A 14,403-nucleotide genomic window follows, 5' to 3' on the forward strand; every position below is an offset into this window, starting at 1 on the left:
GACAGAGGAGCCTGGCGGGTTATAGTCCATAGTGTTGCACAGAATTGGACACAACTGAAGCGACTTTGCACACACACACGCATGCAGACTCAAGAACTGAACAACTGGAGACAGACCTGTCTTACCCACACATACAAACATCCCACTCATGTTTTCATTTTTAGTTTCAACAAACATATACATGCATAAAGTTTGTGTGAAACAGGTGTACAAGGCTTTTAAAAAATATCAGCCCCCTTGTCCCATTCTCCATTCAGAGGCAAAGGTACAGGTGACTTTTGTTTAAGTGTCTACTTCCACTTCTACAAAAAATACCTGCAGCGCTCCCATTTGCTTTTCCAGTTTGAGGTGATACCTATCTATATCTGTAGATACAGATCTATAGATATAGATGTGTAGATATCTTTTAACATCATCCCTGCCTCCACTCCTAGCACAAGTACCATGCTTCCCAAAGTACTTTTATTTAGAGTATACCAAGAAGTGACAACTCAATAATAACACAACCTAATGGAAAAGTAGACTGAAGATGTGAACAGACACCGTAAGTTACCGGAACCCAAAAGGTCCATCAATGGGTAAATGGATAAACAAACTGCGGTATATCCATGCAATCAATGAGGGGGGTGGAATTTTAAAGAATGGTAAAATTCTTGTTTTACCATAAACAGTATCAGCAGTAACAAGAGATGAACTATTAATATATGCAGCATGGATGTATTTCCAGTAATTAAGCTGAATGAAAGCCAGACCAGGAGCACATACTTTGTGATTCCATGTACATAAACCTTAGAAAGTTCAAATTAATCTAGAACGACAGAAAGCAGATTAGTGGTTGTTTTTAGAAAGAAGGTGGTGGGAGAGGAAGAGGGAGGGAAGCTGATTACAAAAAGGTACAAGGAAATGTTTAGGTGAATGGCTGTGTTCATGAATGTGACTGTGGAAGGAGTTTCACTGCAATACACATACAACAACACTCGAGTTTTTCATTTTAAATATATGCCCTGGACTACATATCAATTATGCCTCAACAAGGCTGTAACAAATTTTCTTTTTTTAAAATTCTGATGGAAAACAATAGGACACAAATAAGTTAAATAGGAGTTCTTGACTCTTATGTGGGGTTTCTGACTAGGGGCACTACCATAGGGTGGTCTGCAGGGCACAGGCTCTTTGGACAGCCCCTCCCGCAAACACAGAGCTGGCTTAGGACTCTTTCGGTCCTTTCTCTTGAGCTTATCAGAGTCCTTAGAGAAGACACTTCAACTCTGGTCAGCATCTTGAAAGCAAAGTGAGGGAAGGGGGCTGAGGATCTTCACAAATACTGAAAACGCACACTCACTCTCATTTCAGTGCACTCTGGCAGGGAGAGAGTTAAATGCCAGCGACAAGGCACTTCTGTAACTGGAAGCCTCAGATAAATATATTTATTAAAAAGCTAAACTGTCCCCATGAATGAAACAGCGTATCACCGATGAGACATCAAATGATCAGTTATAGGCAAAATTAGGTGGCAAACCTAAAAAACAGTTGAAAATTTGGGACAAGGCAGAGAGAGAAGACCACCTAGTATAGACATACATATTGTTTTAAAAGCCAAAATTCCAGGAAAGACAGTTAACATAACTCTGATTTTGCATTTGGTACTTTTGTGGGAGGTAACAAATAAACCAAGTGATGTACCCATGGTCACTTGGCTTTTTAGTGGCAACGATGAAACTCAACTTCAAATGTGGAGAGAGCTTAAGAACAACATCACAGAGTTAAAAACCAAAATCAGAAGTTTTAGGTCTAGTCACACATAGGAATACCATGAAGATACATAGGCTCAAGGACCTACTATACAGCACAAGAAACTATACTCACTATTTTGTGACAACCTATAAGGGGAAAGAATCTGAAATTCAGTCATATCTATATATCACTATACAGACACACACACACACACACACACACACATGGCTTCCCTGGTAACTCAGCTGGTAAAGAATCCACCTGCAATGCAGGAGACCCTGGTTCAATTCCTAGGTCGGGAAGATCTGCTGGAGAAGGGATAGGCTCCAGAGTATACTCCCACTCCAGTATTCTTGGCCTTCCCTGGTGGCTAAGCTGATAAATAATCCTCCTGGAACAAAGGAGACCTGGGTTTGATCCCTGGGTTGGGAGATCCTCTGGAGGATCCACACTCACTATTTTGTGAGTATAGATCACTGGGAATTATACTATTTTGTAACAGCCTGTAAGGTGGAAAGAATCTGAAATTCAGTCATATCTATATATCTCTATAGATACATACACAGATAAGACAGTTATCTGAATCACTGTGCTTTACACCTGAAACTAACATGACACTGTAAAACAACTATAATTCATTCAATTAAAAAAAAATAAAGATATACATGCTCTGAGAAAGGTAGGCATTCCTAGCAAAAGGAATGATGTAGCAAGAGTCCAGAGGCAAAAGAGAATCAGGTGAGTTCCAATGTTCAATATATCTCAGGTCAGTTCAGTTGCTCAGTCGTGTCCAACTCTGAGACCCAGTGGACTACAGCACGCCAGGCCTCCCTGTCCATCACCAACTCCCAGAGTTTACTCAAACTCATGCCCACTGAGTCAGTGATGTGAACCAACCATCTCATCCTCTGTTGTCCCCTTCTCCTCCCGCCTTCAATCTTTCCCAGCATCAGGGTCTTTTCAAATGAGTCAGTTCTTCGCATCAGGTGGCCAAAGTATTAGAGTTTCAGGTTCAGCACCAGTCCTTCCAATGAATATTCAAGACTGATTTCCTTTAGTTGGACTAGCTGGATCTCCTTGCCATCCAAGGGACTCTCAAGCGTCTTCTCCAACACCACAGTTCAAAAGCATCAATTTTTCGGCATCACATTTCTTCTCTCACATCCATACATGACTACTGGGAAAACCATAGCTTTGACTTGTCAGACCTTTGTGGGCAAAGTAATGTCTCTGCTTTTGAATATGCTGTCTAGGTTGGTCATAACTTTTCTTCCAAGGAGCAAGTGTCTTTTAATTTCATGGCTGCAGTCACCATCTGCAGTGATTTTGGAGCCCCCCAAAAAAAGTCTGTCACTGTTTCCACATCTATTTGCCATGAAGTGACAGGACCAGATGCCATGATCTTAGTTTTCTGACTGTTGAGTTTTAAGCCAACTTTTTCACTCTCCTCTTTCACTTTTATCAAGAGGTTCTCTAGTTCTTCTTTGCTTTCTGCCATAAGGATGGTGTCATCTACATATCTGAAGTTATTGATATTTGTCCCAGCAATCCTGACTCTAGCTTGTGCTTCATCCAGTCCAGCATTTCTCATGACGTACTCTGCGTATAAGTTAAATAAGCAGGTTAACAATATGCAGCCTTGACGTACTCCTTTTCCTATTTGGAACCAGTCTGTTGTTCCATGTCCAGTTCTAACTGCTGCTTCTTGACCTGCCTACAGATTTCTCAAAAGGCAGATCAGGTGTTCCCATCTCTTTAAGAATTTTCTACAGTTTGTAGTTATCTACACCGCCAAAGGCTTTGGCATAGTCAATAAAGCAGATGTTTTCCTGGAACTCTCTTGCTTTTTCAATGATCCAACAGATGTTGGCAATTTGTCTCTCGTTCCTCTGCCTTTTCTAAATCCAGCTTGAACATCTGGAAGCTCACGGTTCACCTACTGCTGAAGCTGGCTTGGAGAATTTTGAGCATTACTTTGCTAGCATGCGAGATGAGTGCATAAAACTTGTGCAGTAGTTTGAACATTCTTTGGCATTGCCTTTCTTTGGGATTGGAATGAAAATTGATCTTTTCCAGTCCTGTGGCCACTGCTGAGTTTTCCAAATTTGCTGGCATATTGAGTGCAGCACTTTCACAGCATCATCTTTGAGGATTTGAAATAGCTCAACTGGAATTCCATCACCTCCACTAGCTTTGTTCATAGCAATGCTTCCTACGGCCCACTTGACTTCACATTCCAGGATGTCTGATCACACCACTGTGATTATCTGGGTCATGAAGACCTTTTTTGTATAGTTCTTCTGTGTATTCTTGCCATCTCTTCTTAATATCTTCTGCTTCTGTTAGGTCCATACCATTTCTGTCCTTTACTGAGCCCATCTTTGCAAGAAGAGTTCCCTTGATATCTTCTTGAAGAGATCTCTAGTCTTTCCCATTGTATTGTTTTCCTCTATTTCTTTACACTGATCGCTGAAGGCGGCTTTCTTATCTCTCTTTGCTATTCTTTGGAACTCCGTGTTCAAATGGGCATATCTTTCCTTTTCTTCTTTGCTTTTCTCTTCTCTTCATAGCTATTTGTAAGGCCTCCTCAGACAACGATTTTACCTTTTCGCATTTCTTTTTCTTGGGGAATGTCTTGATCACTGCCTCCTGTACAATGTCACGAACTTCCATCCATAGTTCTTCAGGCATTCTATCAGATCTAATCCCTGGGATCTATTTGTCACTTCCACCATATAGTCGTAAGGGATTTGATTTAGGTCACACCTGAATGGTCTAGTGGTTTTCCCTACTTTCTTCAATTTAAGTCTGAATTTGGCAATAAGGAGCTCATGATCTGAGCCACAGTCAGCTCCTGGTCGTATTTTTGCTGCCTGTGTAGAACTTCTCCATCTTTGGCTGCAAGGAATATAATCATTCTGACTTTGGTATTGACCATCTGGTGATGTCCATGTGTAGAGTCTTCTCTTGTGTTGTTGGAAGAGGGTGTTTGCTATGACCAGTGCATTCTCTTGTCAAAACTCTATTAGCCTTTGCCCTGCTTCATTCTGTACTCCAAGGCCGAATCTGCCTGTTACTCCAAGTGTTTCTTGACTTCCTATTTTTGCATTTCAGCCCCCTATAATGAAAAGGACATCTTTTTTGGGTGTTAGTTCTAGAAGGTTAGTTGTAGAAGGTTATAGTGCAGTTTAAGCTTAAGGGCAGGTGAATTTAAACTTTAAATCCACTCTTCATGCAAAAAAGGGCTGGTTGACTGACTGACGTTTGTTTTTCTGATACCTGACATTCAGAAGGTCTGAGGCTGGAGATGCTCATTTTCCTGGACTTTGCCAGCATCTCTTCCCCATTTCACTGACCTTCCTTGTTCTCAGCCCCCTGTATCTGCCCTTGAACCGAGCAGTTCTTCACCATAGTACTAATTATCTGGAATGTGCAAAGTAAAGTTCCTCAAGTTTGTGATTCACTTTTTAAACAAAAAAGGGTAGCTAAGGCATCACTCACTTGATTTGGGGTAAAAGTAGAAGAAAAAAGGACAGTGTTACAGCAGAGGAACTGAAAATTTCGCACAAGCTTCTGCATAACTATAAGCAAAGCAGCATGGAGTCCACGGGAATGCCATCCATGTCTGTCCCAGGAGGAAAAGATCCTTCTCTAAGCCGTTTATTTCACTTCTGCGGATTCCACTGATGACTTGCCTTCACAGAACTTTAATTTTATTCACTACTAAAACTGTCTACACCCTGTATGATTAACAATTAATTCCTTCTACAATACTTTTTTCTACATTACATCTGTACAGTTTCAGTGGTGCTAAATGCTGGAAAGTAATCTATGAAGAGCAACTTTTTAAAGCCTTTAAAACTACAACAGCTTATACACCAAATCTACCTCAATTGTTAACTGCCTAGATGTTTGAAATTATGACTCCATGTACTACATGAGCATTCAACAGAAATGACAAAGTCAAGGACAGGTTTTCTTGCCTTGACCCAAGGAAGGTACTTAGAAGAAAATCCACACTGCTGTGCTCCAACACTTAACAGAAACCATGTATCTACACATCTTCCTGATGCCTACAGTGATACTGCACCAGGTCATGGGCCACAAGTTCACCCTCAATTCATGAAAAAGAATGCTCAGAAAGTAAGAATCTGCAATAAGTTGACATTTAAAAACTTGGCTCCAAGGGTATTCCTATCAATTAAGAGTAACTACAAGGTTATCATATTTAAACTTTAGACATAATATATGCTTTGAATTATGGCATTTTGCATCACACAATATGCTAATGGATAGCAGATGCAAAAACATCTTATGAACATCAATGCTGATGAAAGGAAAAGATGTCACAAGCTACAAGAAAAGTGAAACTGGTTGTTTTAGGACAAATGTTAGCTAAGAAAGGGGAAAGACTTCCTACATAGAAGCTAAATTCTATCGTCCTAGCAACACTCTACGAAACGTATAAGTAAAACAGGTTGTCCTATGAATTCAGCCCTTGGAAACTGCCCAAGAAAAATTCTTCCATCTTATCTACTTTACCTTCACGTCAGCTACACAATGTCTAAGTTCTAAACAATATACACACACAAAAAATACTGATTGAATGTTTGTGGGATAAAACTCTATATATCCTCAAGAACTCAAGTTCTTACCTGAAGTCCTATATTATCCCAAAGACAAAAAGGATATATAACAGATGGGAAATCCATGAACCATACCTACTGAGCAATGACCGGGAAAGGCCAACGAATGCTGAGTTTTAAAGGGTGGGAACATTTAGATAGGTGAGATCGAGGGTCCTATCAGGGAGAGGAAAAACAGGATGAAGTCACCGCAAAAGGAGGGATAGAGTACATGCAGTATATATAGAGAGACCGCCAGACTTGACTGGCCCGCAGCAAGCAGCAGGACAGGACTGAAGCAGTGCTCTCAACTCCCGGAAACATGATTCACACTGTGAAGCATCCCCTAGAGCCCTGCAAAGCGGTGATCCTGGTTAACTAGTTTAGAAAAGTAACAGGTGGAGGCTTCACTAAAAGGGATAAGGGAGCAAAACACTAAACACATTTAGACAGGTGCAGTCCATACTACCATATCAAAGTATGGGAAAAGTCCCAAACGGGAAACTGCATCAACCAGCCTAACTCAAATTTCGGTTTTGGCCCTCTCCCTCCATAACCCCTTCCTATTAATATTTCTCAGAATCAGTGTCCTAAGGCCTTCAGAGCCAAGTTTCATCTTGATAAAGGGAAAAATAAGAAACCACTGGGAGTTTTAGTCAAGAAATGACAGCAGGCAAACTATGTAAAAAACAAAACAAAACATTCTGGCACAAAAATCAAAGGTAGATTAAAGCGGCAGAAAGCAGCAGATCCAAGAATTCTGAGATTAAAAGACTGCTTAAGATCCTTCTGGGAGCAAACTAACTCACTGAGTTAATACAATGAACAATAAATCTACATTGCTAATAATCAAGTTATTTAAAAAGCATCTTTTGAACAGTGAAATCCTTTTTAAGATCTACTTTTCAGAGCACGCAACTTTTAGTCCTATATTTGTCAGATCTTTACAGTAGTCATACCAGTTTACAGTGAGAGTATAATCTCAGATTTCACAATGTAAGCAAGCACTAAACCATCATTTTTTCCTTCAGAGGCCCAAGTGACAAAAATATTAATATAAAGCAGGTATCCCAGATATTGAGATGCCATATTGTTGAAAGTTACCCAACTGAGAAATACTAAATAATATTCTTACCAAAGAGGTAACTGCATATGAATGTTTAGAATAATTAATACAGTCCTAGGAAAATTTTAATAAAAATAGCTTTAAAAGAATAAAAGAAATAGCTTTAAAAGGGTTACCTACAATTTATCTGGATCTCCCTGCCAGAAATCTTTATTAGTTTAAATTTCCACAATCATTAGTAAATTACAGCCCATGATTCCTAAATATATTCTAAAGCATAGCCAATAAGCAATAAGTTTTTGGAACAAATGAACAAAAAAATGTTCAGCATAGTCTTGAGATGGACCTGCTTTGCAATTAAGTTCAATAAATAATGTATTTTAAAAACAGATACAAAAAAAAAAAAAAACAGATACAGGCTATTTACTATAGTGTCATAAATGAAGCAAAAATAATTGCATTTTAAATCTGGTCTTCAACAGTAATCCATACGGGGATACAGAGTATTAGACAAAATTACTTTAAAAGTCAGATCAGTTTATATAAAATGAATCTTACAGCAGATTGCTGAACTACATAAATTGTTATTTAACATTTACGTAAAACAGCAGTAACTTTTGTTTTCATGCACAGAATGGTAAATTATTATTTAGTCTTGAGTCATTAATATTCTTGAAAGATCATAAAGGACTAACACTATTTCTGAAGGAACAGCTACTTGTTAACTGATATTAATAAGGACCACTACTTATCCACCAATTTATGTCCTTTTAGTTTGAAGGAACATTTATATCAAATGTTATATCAACATAAAATCAGAGCTAGACTAAAGCATAAATATACAGTACTGTAGTGACACAGCATTCAGTATTTTTACATAAATAGGCCCCCATTTTCAACTCATTTGGAAATGGCAGACACTGGGGCATGAAAACAAAGAGAAGAACATTCTCCACTTGGGGCTTTTACAGTGCTTAATAAGTAACTTAATAACTACAGATGGATCTTCTGAAAGAGGACAATGCACACAGATATCACAAATATTTTCAATTTACCGGTTTTACAATTATCACAAAACCCACCAAGCCCACAAATCAAACTTGGCTACAACAGTCAAAACTACTTGAAAGCCCGATGTTCAAAGTCAAATAAATCAGTAACACCCTTTTAAGTTATAAAGGCATCTCTACTATGCAATATAATTTTAACCTAGATGTAAATTCAACGTCAGTGTTTCTCAAAATGCTGACTGCTGGGCCCCACTCAGATGTGCTGAATCAGATCTGCAGGGGCAATGCCAGGGAATCTGCACTTTCAGTAACTCTCCCAGGTGATCCTCTTGCACACATTTTAAAGAACCACCACCTTTCTTGTGAGATTTCCAACAAGGTTTTGGATTTCGAGAACGAAAATCTCTTCATTTGGGACCTTTTATAACCAAACTTTGTTACGTACGAAGTTAATATTTCAAAGAGCTTTAGGTAAAAAAAATGCAGTGGCAGGAAAAAAAAAATGCATGAAAAAATTTACAGCAGTAATTCAAAGAAATTTTCAGTATAAGCTTCTTTTAGTTTTAACTCATGATTTAAGACATCCCTGATCATTTCAAGGACTAACAGGTCTTTGAGAACAAAATTCCTAACTTAAAAATAATGCAATCCACAATATTAAAAATATAGTACTTCAAACATGGTCAAATTCATTTACTCAGCTGTTAAGCAAATCAGGGTATGAACTGCTTACTTACATTATATCAAATACAAGCAAAGATTAAATTTATAAAGTTAAACCCAAACAAATCTGTTTATATTCCACTATTAAATTTACTCTGGTCGGAAACTGATTTTCATAAACTTATATAACTTTCACAAACTTACATAAACATTTATAATGGGAAGAGCAATGAAGCAAAAACTAGAAGCCACCTAGAGTCCAGTTCTAGTTAATCTAGCTGCTGACTGTATTATAAGACGTTAGGGCCTAGAGAAATCATTTTACCTATCTAAAAAAACAAGAAAAGTACAGCTATCTACTTTGCTCATTTCACAGAATTACTGACTGTGAGAATCAGAGGAGATAGTATGTAATACATTCCAAAACACTGTAAAGCATTTTATAACTCAAAGGCATTATCATTAAGAGTGAAATTTGAGAGACACTATCTTTAGGTGCCTGCTATAAAAGACTATTACAGAAACAAGGAACATAAAAACTGACCTTTTAGATTCAATTACATATTGGACATTATTGTATATATCCTAGAAATTATAAATAAAAAAAGTAAGAATTTAATTCAGTCATCTGTCTTATGTCCCCACTTATAATAGATCTATTTCTTGTTTAAAAATAGAAATGAAATTAGATGTGCCATGAATTGATAACTGTCAAAACTGGACAGTAAGTATATTATTCTACTTTCACATTCTGGACAATTTCCATAATAAAAAATTTAACAATACAACTGTGTATGTGTGTGTATAAAATATTTATAAAAGCTAAAAAATCTTTAAGTTTTTCTTTGAAAATTATTCCCGTATGTATTGTATCATTTTCCTTTCATGTTACCTCAGATTCTATATATTCCAAAATAAGCTACTCTCACAGTACCCTTCTACATATCATGACACCTATTAAAAAATATTCCCCACAATGGGGCAAGTAAATACTCTTACCCAAGCTGCAAAAACTTAATTCTTAAGTTTCTGCATCCTGATCTTACTCCTTTAATTTTTTGCTCATTCATTACAAAATTTCATAATTAAAAAGTGAAAACGACCAGTTTCAACTGCATATATGTGTAAAAACATAAAGAAAAAGAGGAGTCTCACATACTTTTGGCTTAGTATTGCAAAAGACCACCAATAGTTGTAACTGGCCATTTCTCTTAAAACCTGTCAAGCAATACAATTCAGCTCACACGGTAAGAGAACGCTGCACCCAAAATGAAGTTAACATATCTGTCAGACAAAAGAAATCGGTATATTTAACCCCCAAATCAGGATTCTATCAAGATATGAGTAACACTGTATAATTACTCTACATACATCAACCTAATTGCTCAAATGATGTCCTTTAACCTGGGGCCATATTCCACAGACTTACAAGCATATACTTTTCACCTCAAGCAGATTTTTTTACCTTAATAAAACTACCTGGGGCTCAATAGCATACGCTTTATAGTAGTCTATGAAGAAACTGCTCAAAGTGTTGAATTAAAAATTAAACGCAGATAGGAATGCTGACAACCTTGTGGCTTGTGATTAAAACTATATTTAGTAATATTCACACATTTATTCATTCATTACTTGAAAGCTAAATCTTTTTTCTGTTACATCTGCAGTCACAATCATCAGAAGGTATCCGTGTCTGAACAGACAGTGTACCTTAAGTTTTTGATTTGTGAGGGAGGGAGACAGGAAGGAGCAAGTGGTTGGGAAGGAAATCCCATCCATTCAGCTGTCACTACAGCATTTGTTTCCTAAGCATTAAAAACTCCATTTATTTTTATACGAGCTACATGTGAGAAAAGGCACACACAGAAACCACCCTTTCCAATAAGGTCTTCAATAACTTTGAGTGTTAAGTACGCCTGCTGAAGTCCTTGTTTGCATTATCTAAAAACAAGTAATTGGAAAACTCGAAAACCATAAAAGGCAAGCTGTTGGAAGATAAAAAACAAAAAAGAATTACTACACCTTATTCAAACAAGGTTAATAATTCTGCATATTTACTTTAGAATTTGTTAATAGCACAGAAGCTAAAAAAAATTTATAAAACCTCTGTCATGCTAGTGAGTACCCTTATTTATGGCAATACCTAGTTTTAAATATTTACAATGAAACTGTTACTTTCCTTCTTTTCCTAAACAGATTCAAACTATTATTGTCCCTGTTATTTTATAAGCACAAATCAAATCTAGTTTCTCATTTCATTTCAGAAGTCTACATTAAATCCCAGGCTTCAATGAAAAAAACCATGATTTCCCATACAATTGCAGAAACCCCCTTAAAGGAGTGAAGAATTACAAAATACAGAAAAATGAAGACAGTTTCACCTTACACATTTAACTGGAGATGCCAGTAATGACAACAACTCCAACAAAAGTCAAGAAGGCGTAATCTGAATATTCACTATTTTAATAAAAGAATATGCCGAAATCTTAAAATTAAAGGTGGCGCTCTGTCCTCAACTCACCCGATTGTGACTCACTTTTGCAGACTGTATGGTAGGAAATAACTGTTACTTTTCAAAGATCTTTGCAGTTACACCCAAGCCAAAATCAGGACAGAGATCCACCCTTAATTACAGCAATTTAACTGTCTCAGGCAAAGCAAGGTAGAAACTAAAACGTCCCCCTGAAATCATGGCTAAATAAGCCTATTTCATATACAAGTTCTCAAAGGCTCCCTTTAAGGAACATGCTTCTATTTACTTCAAATCTAAACTCACCAGGACAAAAAAAGAAAAAAAGGGGGGTGGGGGGGAGGAGCAGGGAGACCAAATGAAACGCTCAAGTATAAAAAGCAGATTCTCCTCCAATCCCTTTAATTCCCCTCAATCCGCCTCTGCCACACACAAGGGCAGGGAGTCTGGGGAAGAAGGCTGGCAGCAGGGCGAGCGGTGAAGGCCCCTCATTCACTCACGTGGGCCACTATCCAAAGGGTTACACACCCTCTGCCCGATGAGAGCCTCATACAAAGCAGAGCCTCACAAGTACTTCTTATTATAAAATACACCCACGCTGAACAAGAGCTTTATTTTAAAATAAGACTGTCCTCAGGTGGGGGAGGTTAAACACAACAAAGCCTTCCATGTTGAAAAGCAGACAGTCCAAATAGATGCATATACCTACACTCCGAGGAAGAAAAATCCATAGAACTAATTTATCACGAACAGCAATCGATACCAACAGGGGCCATTAGATTATTAATAAACCCAGAAAAGTAGCGTGAACAGCGGCCCGAGGTGGCTGTCTGCTGCGCTCCCACCCCAGGAAGGGCACAATTACGCCTGCAGAGGAGGATCAAGGCTTCCGCTGGTTGAAAGACCCCCCTGGCACCTCTGGCCCGCCCCGGCACCACTGCACCGCACAGGATTCGGGCACTCCCGGCGTTGCCAGTTCCGAGACGCACTCCTGGCATCTGCCAGGTGCCAGAAAACTGGTGAATGAAATGCGCACAGACACCAACCTGGCCAGGGACCGCGGCGCAGAACCAGGGGTCGCTAACTAGCCTAGCCAGAGGATTCGCCTACAGGATGGAATCAAGGGAGAACACCGCCCCCCCGCCACCCCCGCGAATGCGGTTCCTACTGACCCTTCCAAAAAAAGAGTGGAAGACGCAAGATTTTTTTTTTCTTTCTTTCTTTTAAACTAAGTCTAAGAACGCGAATCGGATGGAAGCAACCATGAATATCCTGGGGGGCCAGACTGGAGGCGCCGGGAAGAAGGCGAGGCGGTTCTCCAACTCCCGGGGAATCATCGTCCGGTGTGACACACATCAATTAGCTAGCCCTAGTCGGGGGTCCGCTCTCCGCCCGCGGAGCGCCAGTGGGGCCGAAGCCAGGGATTAGAGGGGTGACCCTCCCGGGGCGCGGGGAAAGAGTGCCGGGCACCGCTGCCCTCAAGGTCACCAGGCGCCGGGGCGGGGGCGGCCGGCCGCAGGATGGGCTACGGCGCGGCCGAGACCGCTCGGAGAAGCCACAAAAAGCTGCGGGTGTAGACGCGAAGTCCCACCAAGCCCCGTCCCTCGAGCCCTAGTTGGGGACACCCGGTCGGACACGGCGCTGAGGCGCACGCGGAGGAACCCGCTCACCTTTACGATCTGCCGGGGCGGGCGCAGCAAGAGACCACCTGCGAGGGGCCCCGCGGACCGCCCCCGCCAACTTCTCCCGAATCGCCGCTGTCCGCGGAGCACCCAGCTGCCAGGATCCCCGCCGCGACGCCCGGACCTCCGCGTTCCGCCCGGCCTCCCCCGCAGGTGACCTGCCCAGCCGCCCCCGCCGCTGGCGGGCGGCGGCCGCGACTCACCTCGCCCGGCAGCAGGAACCATTTTCCGAAGGGGAAAGAAAGGGGAGGCTGCAGGAGGGTCGGGGGATAGAGCGGTGGGAGCTGCGGGAAGCGCGGAGATCGAGGGCTCGGTCCTCGGCTCGTCCGCAGGCGGCTCGGAGGACTCGGGGCGCCACGCGGAGGGTCGGCTGCACCTCGAGGATGAGGTGACCGCGCAGCCGAGAGGCTCGGCGTCCACCAGCCTGGGCTCCCTACTCACGCTGCACTGCGAGGAGGCGGCAGCGGCGGAGGAGGAGGCGGCGCCCGGGCCGGCCCCCGCCCAGAGCCCGGCAGCCGCCGAGTGGCCGCCCGCGTCCCCGCAGGACCCGCCTCCCGGGCTCCGCAGAGCCGCACATAGGGCGCGCCGCGCTCAGCACGGGCAGCTCCGCCGGCCTCACGCCGCCGTCCGCAAAGGCAGCGGCGGGCGGGGGTACAGCCCTCTCGGCGAACAGCGCAGCCCGACCCGCTCGGGGCGGGACCTGTAGCCCCCGGAGAGCCGACCACCGAGCACGAGGGGGGCTGCGCGAAGCTTCAGGCAGGGGCCCCGTTTGCACCGGGTGGCCCGCAGGATTGCCGGGGGAGGCAAGGGGAGGAGGACGCTCACCCGTTCCGGTCTGGCGCTCCCTTCTCTCCACACCCTCTTGCCTCCCGCTCCACGCTGGCGGCGCAGCTGCTGCCGCTGCCACTGCCGCCGCCGCCGCCGAAGCTCGAGCCGCCGCCGCTGCCGCCTTGGCTAGGCGCGGTCACGTGACGCGGCCCGCGGGGAGCCTGGGGGCGGGCAGGCGCGCGCGCGGGAGGAAGCGCGACTCGGACGGAGACTGGGAGTCGAGCGTCGCGGAGAGGGCGTTTAAGGGGAGGACCCGGCGAGCGCGTTCCCGGCTGACGAGCACGCGCCCGGCGATTAGAACTTGCCGCGCGGCGGGGAAAGGGTG

General features: G+C 42.3%; 1 protein-coding gene across 5 annotated transcripts in view; it reads right to left on the reverse strand.

Annotated features, from left to right (window-relative positions):
• Positions 1-14,166, reverse strand: part of ATP2B1 (ATPase plasma membrane Ca2+ transporting 1) — a 133,388-nt gene extending 119,222 nt beyond the window's left edge. For 3 of the 5 annotated variants that reach the window (XM_061415718.1, XM_061415715.1, XM_061415720.1), the window contains exon 1: positions 14,076-14,166. The gene's annotated coding sequence lies outside the window, so the exon portion shown is untranslated. Of the gene's footprint in view, positions 1-13,453; positions 13,647-14,075 lie in introns of those variants that run through there. The other 2 variants (XM_061415719.1, XM_061415716.1) reach the window with 1 other exon arrangement.
• Positions 14,167-14,403: the final 237 nt, after the last annotated feature.

This window comes from Bos javanicus, chromosome 5 (genome assembly GCF_032452875.1).
Source record: "Bos javanicus breed banteng chromosome 5, ARS-OSU_banteng_1.0, whole genome shotgun sequence".
NCBI classification, from domain to species: Eukaryota; Metazoa; Chordata; class Mammalia; order Artiodactyla; family Bovidae; genus Bos; species Bos javanicus.